The sequence below is a fragment of the Mchenga conophoros genome, linkage group LG23 (genome assembly GCF_057382185.1).
Source record: "Mchenga conophoros isolate Kocher_MC1m ecotype Shallow Benthic linkage group LG23, M_conophoros_male_GT1.1, whole genome shotgun sequence".
In the NCBI taxonomy this organism is placed as follows: Eukaryota; Metazoa; Chordata; class Actinopteri; order Cichliformes; family Cichlidae; genus Mchenga; species Mchenga conophoros.
Genome location: NC_140547.1, coordinates 51,604,141 through 51,610,535, shown reverse-complemented (window position 1 = coordinate 51,610,535; position 6,395 = coordinate 51,604,141).

Below are 6,395 nucleotides of genomic sequence, written 5' to 3'. Positions count from 1 at the left end.
ATATTTATTGATAAAAGAGCAAAATCAAGAAGAAGAGTGCATCTTAACTGGCACTACTCCACCGGCACCCACCAGCCTGTCAAAGAAAACACACTGAAACTCAGACACGCTAATCCTCTCTGACAAGATGCTGATCAGATAGAGCAGACTGCAGCCAGATACTTCAGACAAGACATGCAGGCCCTGTCAGACTCATGCAGTGTATGTATGTGTGTGTTTGACTTCAGGCTGGATGTTATGTAACTCATGACTGACAGACAGAAAGAAACACAGTCACACAGATTGGGTTTGAGGTACCCCAGGGCAATACAGTCCAGGTTTTCTGCTTTCTGCAGAGCTGACATGGCTTTCCTACATTTTAAGCATTTATTTGACACCCTCACAGATTGAAATGTTGGCGGAATAACAGGCACGGGTCCCGGCAAGGGCACTAAAAAAAGAGATGAAAAAACATTCGTTTTTATTGAAGTAGCAATAAAATGACTGAAGTTAAAACTGAACTTGCAGTTAAAGGTCTTTTAGAAAATACACTTCTCTATTTTTTTTTTTTTTGAGAACTACAGCCTGCAATTAGCCAGTCTGCTTCTGGTAAGCTAAAGTAATACATTTACAAGCATCTAAAGCTTACATTTTCTATCCAGTTAATCAGTACAGATGCTAAATATATGCAGGAATTCAGGCTAACTGTTTCTTGTGTGTGTGAATGGGTGGATGACTGGTTGTGTAAAGCGCTTTGGGGTGCTTAGGGACTAGTAAAAGCGCGTTGGAAGATGTATATCTGTGTGGGTTCTTTCCAAGCTTCTCAGACAGAAAGGATGATGTTGGCCTTCAAAATAAAAGCTGTTCCTTACTGCTGAAACTAACATGTTTTAAAAATGTCGGCTTCTACTTTGAAGTCAGGCGTTCTTAGTTTCAGGGTTGGTCGGCACTCGTCACAGTTTCACTTAGCAAGTACCGTATTTTTCGGACCATAAGGCGCACTATCGATGAACGGGTCTGTTTTCATACATAAGGTGCACCGGACTATAGGGCGCATTAAGTGAAACAAAACAGTCAGATAAGTCAAACTTTACTCAACTCATTCTTCTAGATTCCTCCACTTCTGCTCTATTCCCATGTTGTTGCAGTATATTAATGACTAACCTCGTATTGTGGATGGATTAGCTCGGTGGTTCTCCTGATTGAAGTTTGGTCCGTTTACAGCATCCTGCCATGCGATTGCATTTGTCCCTCACATGAACTTTTATAGAGTGGAAAAAAGTTAGCATTTATCCTCCAGCTTCACTGTGTTTATGTTATGCTAACATAGCTGTGTCGCTAGCGATCATTATATACCAGCTAGCCCAACTTCAGTAATGTTACAAAAGTCACTGCTGTTTAGTTAAGTGATAGCCGAGCTGTACGTTTGAATTTTCTCAGAAATCTGTCAGTCAGAACATGCTATATCATGTTTAGGTGGTAACCAGCGAGCTAACTTCCTGCTAACTTCTAACTTTGTTAAATTGAATAAATTCTGTTTCCATGGATGCCTGGATGTTAAACTTAATTGTTACACCTGGTAAAGCAGCAACACTGCCGTGTTCGTTTGACTTGGGACCTGAAGCAGACGGAGTTTAAGACCCAGATTACTCCACGAGGCTCCTGACTACGGTAGCTATAATGCTCTGACAATCCATCAAGCGGTGCGGCTACGTAGCTTACCAAAGTCGTACTAAAGCATTTTTTGTCAGATTTGTGAGCGCCGTGTACCACATAAAATTGGTTCGAGGTCAGTAAGAACAACCAGAATTCATACATAAGGCACAGATTATAAGGTGCACTGTTTTGAGAAAATTAAAGGATTTTAAGGGCACCTTATAGTCTGAAAAATACGGTACTGGGCAAGTGTTTGCTGCCAAGTTGGTGTCTGCTGTACAAACTACAGGTGACCACAGCAAACTGCTAGCAGTCAAAGTAATTGCAGGTTGTTGGTTTTTAGTGCAGCATTTATCTTTTTATCTTTTATATATCTTTAGTGCAGTTCATATCTCTGTTTGAGATTAATTTTACCCAATGACAGCAAGCAAGAACCTACCAACCAGTCCGGGAATATTAATTTTTTACCAGCAGTTGTTGCAAACCAGTCTCTAGGCCTGTGTTACTGAGGCCTAAAGTAACCCACTAAGGTACTGGAACTAAGGACTGGAAATAAATAACCTGGTTCTTCTAAAAGATAATTAGGGAGGCTCGGTATTTCAGTTTGCATGAGCTTTGCATTTGATTGATTCAGAGTAAAAAAAATGCTTTATATTTATACACGTGCTCTTTAGCTGCGCTTCACTTAAACCTATGTTTAAGTCCACCACTTCAGGTCTTGTCTTGTTAAGTCAGTACTCTCCAAAAGCCCCATTTCTTTTAGTGTGTCAACTTTTGGAAGCCTCCTGAAGGTCTGTGCTGTCTGTACTTTATGTACATGTTTTCCCTGTAGCAGAAAGAAATAGACAAAAAGCTGATGTCAGCTACAAAGCATTTAAAATCTGCAAGTGAAACAGGCAAAATCTGTGGTACCTTCTGAACTGTAATAACACTTTTTTTTTTACTTTGAAGTGCAATAGTCTTTGAAGTAGAGTGCTGTCTCGACAATCAGTAAGGAAGTTTATATATGGTTAATATGGAGAGCTGCAGTATTTTTATCTACTTCCTATTTTTAAATATGCAGTCTGTAATTAACAGCAAATTAAAGTGGTAAAACCCATTATTAGGTCTGTTTATTCCTGAAAGAAGAGACAAACCTCACCCTGTAATTCATTGTCTGCGTGTCCTAAACACGAGTTTTCCATTGAAACAACTTGTCTGGTCACTTTTGAAGTCATGCTACAGTATGTGCAGCATTGTGATGGAGATTTATAGCCTTCATTCTGCATTCATTCAGCAGGTTATAGCACTGTACTATCAAGTCTGACAAAAGGTTGAAATCTGTAATAAAACATGAGTGCCACGAGTCGGAGTGGACAAACCTATGAGGAATTGAAAACTTGTGGTTATAGCACAAATGTAAAGGTCACGGGAAAGCGGATCTCCTCGCAGACAAAAGGCGAACAACTTGTTTTCATGGGAACTGGAGTAGCAGTGGGTACGCTGTGTTTTGTTTGCTGGGTCTAGAGTACAGTTACAAAACCACTATGTAAACTTCCTCTAAATCAAATTGATATTGTGATGTGGTTTGGGTTTGCGCTAAATGGGTGAGAACCATTTTAGGATGTTTCTCGAGATCCTATTTTGGTGACTTTTCAGCTTAAGATCTAAAAAAATCCCCACTTATTCATATTATGGATGCAAAGTTATTTCTCATTCCTGATGTTGATAATGTTTAAAAATCTGTGTTTGTGTTCCCATCCTCAGCAACTTCCCCTCAGTTATGAGAATTTTGATCCAAGGATTACAGCTCATCTCTGTCAGGCAACTGCATCAGCCAGCGACGGCCTTTTTAATAAACATACAAAGGAAGAAGAGCAGGACTGACTTCACTACATTAGCAGATTGCAGACTTAAATAACACTCCCCTCCATTTATCAACACCACGTTGTCATGGAGATGTTCACCAGGGCCAAAAGTGAGCAGATGGCTCGAGAAATCGATGGCTGAGACTCAAACGAGCTGATCCGCTGATTTGCTTCAGACCCAGGGGGAGAGTGTTTGGGCTCGCTCTCAGCTTGTGTTTGTGCCGCCGTGTGTGGGTGTGTGTCTTTGCAGTGCGAGCTGGGGTCAAACGTGTACAGGCCTGCCACAGTCACCCAGAGCATGAGATTATTGTCTTTTACCTCTACTTTTGTCTGACATTTCAGATATTTCCACTAAGGGTGCTTGGAATGAGACGTTCCCAACATGAAATCAACACTATACACATTTAATGGTTGCTTAAACCTGAAGAAATATATATATTTTTGCCTTTAAAAGTTATTTTTAATGACAAATGTGAATACTTGGCTCTTTATGTTGCTTCTGGCAGTTAGCTGGGGAGACCTATCCATGCTTTCAGCCATGCCTGTAGGGCAGGGTCACATGATGGCTGGGCTTTACAGCCTAGTCTTATTCAATCACCACAACATGACCCATGAGAGATAGAAAGCTAACCCCAGCTAAATGTTTATATAATACCTCATTGTGGAAGAGCTGCCAGCGACTGAGCAAAACATTAGCAGGCCTTTCGAGCATCTTTGTTTTGTCTGGTAGCTAGCTGGCTTATCAGCTCCCTCTTAACAAGTAATATACAAAGTGAAGCACAATGGTCTCTCAGATATTGTAAACACGGGGCTAAAATTAATTCAAATGGAGGAAATCACTGTTTTTCACCTGCCTGCCAGAGGCCCAAATGATAAAATACTCAGTTTGACTAAATTCAAGCATCCAGTTGGAGACAACCAAGTAAACAAGCAATCATCTTCACCTGAAATGGCTTTTTAATATGTCTTTAGTCATGTCCTTATGCAATATGTAATCCTGTCCCAAGTGTTCATTAGTAACTTTGTTCCGTTTATGCTTTTACCTGCAAACACAATTTTTAAAGCTTTTATTTTGAAAAATACAGTGCTTTTTGCAGCACAAATACGAGTATTATTATCAATGGAGTTCAGAGAGAGAGCGAACAGTCGGTCAGACAGACAGTCTGCCCTTAATGCAACTTTCCAATATTACCCATAATCCACCGGGATGTATCTGTGCAGGCCAGTCCAGTTATCGTGCTCAGAAGCAGCCAATCAGACCTCATCTTATGTAATCCCTGCATTCATCTAGCAGCACAGCGCAGGCTGACAAATTGTGGAGGAGAGGTGTGCATGTGGGTGCGCGCACGTGCGCACACACACACACACACGCACACACGCACACACACACACACACACGCACACACGCACACACACACACACACACACACACACACACACACACACACACACACACACACGCACACACTCAATCCAGACCAGAGTAATTTGAACATTCCTCCTCCGCGAGCCAGCGTCTCCTGCTGCACATTCCTCAGACATTAGACTGAGCCGCTGCAGCAGATGGGAATTACTGTAACCGCTTCTGTTCCACTTATGTCATCACACACATCGTATGTGAATTGAGAGTGAAGTATAAATTACCGCATGTTTGGGATGTTTTGAATGACGATGGTGTTTTGTTGATGCTGTGAGGTGGTAATGTGCGCTGCATGGCGAGGAATGTGGAAAGTAAAACTGCTCTTTATTATACAGCCGGGGGGATTATGGCAGTAAAATTGTTTAATGGATTATTCTGGCCGCAGCAAAACTGAAGCCCATTTTCCAGCATGCACTCCCTCCCTGCTCTAAATCTTTGAATATGTTTACATGCTAATAGCAGAGGCACAGCTATCCTGTGGCTTATTTTCCTACATCTTAAAGGCTTTTTTGCCTACATGTTCATTAAAGTTGTGCATGGCCACAAATAAAAAACATGAAAAAGAAAAAAGATGTCCGGCGATAAGTTGCACAGTTTCACCTGCAGCTCTCTTCACCAATAGGAGGTTGGGTTTAGGTGCAATTAACTCAAACCTTGTGCTAGTTAAACTCTTATAGCCTAACTTGTTGTATCGCACCCTGTAATTTACAAAGACGGGAGGCAGCTTTCAAATGTGGGGCTTTTATCTTCGACACTGTTACGCCTGCTCCTGTGGTATTCAGCTGATGACACTCCCCCATGATTCTCTCTCTTCTTTCCTTTTTTTTTTAGCACTGGACAGCAATGTTGGAAAGCCAGCTTGTGCTAGCTGAAGCGACTCAACCCCGTGCCCTCTGAACCATCACCCGCCTCCTCTCCTGTCTTCCCTCTGCTCCTTCACTGCCAGTTATTCTTGTTTCCCGTCTCTCACTGTACAGTGTTAACACACCCATGGCGGGAAACGCCATTGTCTTATTGGGGGAGGAAGGGGCACTGTTGGTTGCGGACAACAGCCAGCCAACAAGAAGACCCCCTGCTGCGACAGCTGCCGTGCTGTTCCACTGATCTGTGGGCATTCCTGCTCATTAGCAGTCTTTGTTGTTCATTTTGTGCGTGTCTGTGTGTGTGTGTGTGAGTGCGCACAAAGCTGGGTGATGAATTGACTGTGGCAGGTAAAGTAAGAGGCGCAGGATGAATATGCATTAGACTTCCCAGAAAGCCAGAAAATTTCCCATCGCTGGGACTGAAAACAAACTTCACAGCAGGTGTGCCGAGCACAGAGCTCTTATTAAGTCCTCCTAACAGTCTGAACTCTCACTCTTTGTGACCACACCTGAGCTCAGGAGGTCACTTCTCGTGTTTTTGTGACGTGGGCGTTGAAAAACGAGCTCTCTCCTTTTGTGCGTTGTGTGGAACACACGTCCAGGCTCAGATTTGTCGTTCTTACCTCATGT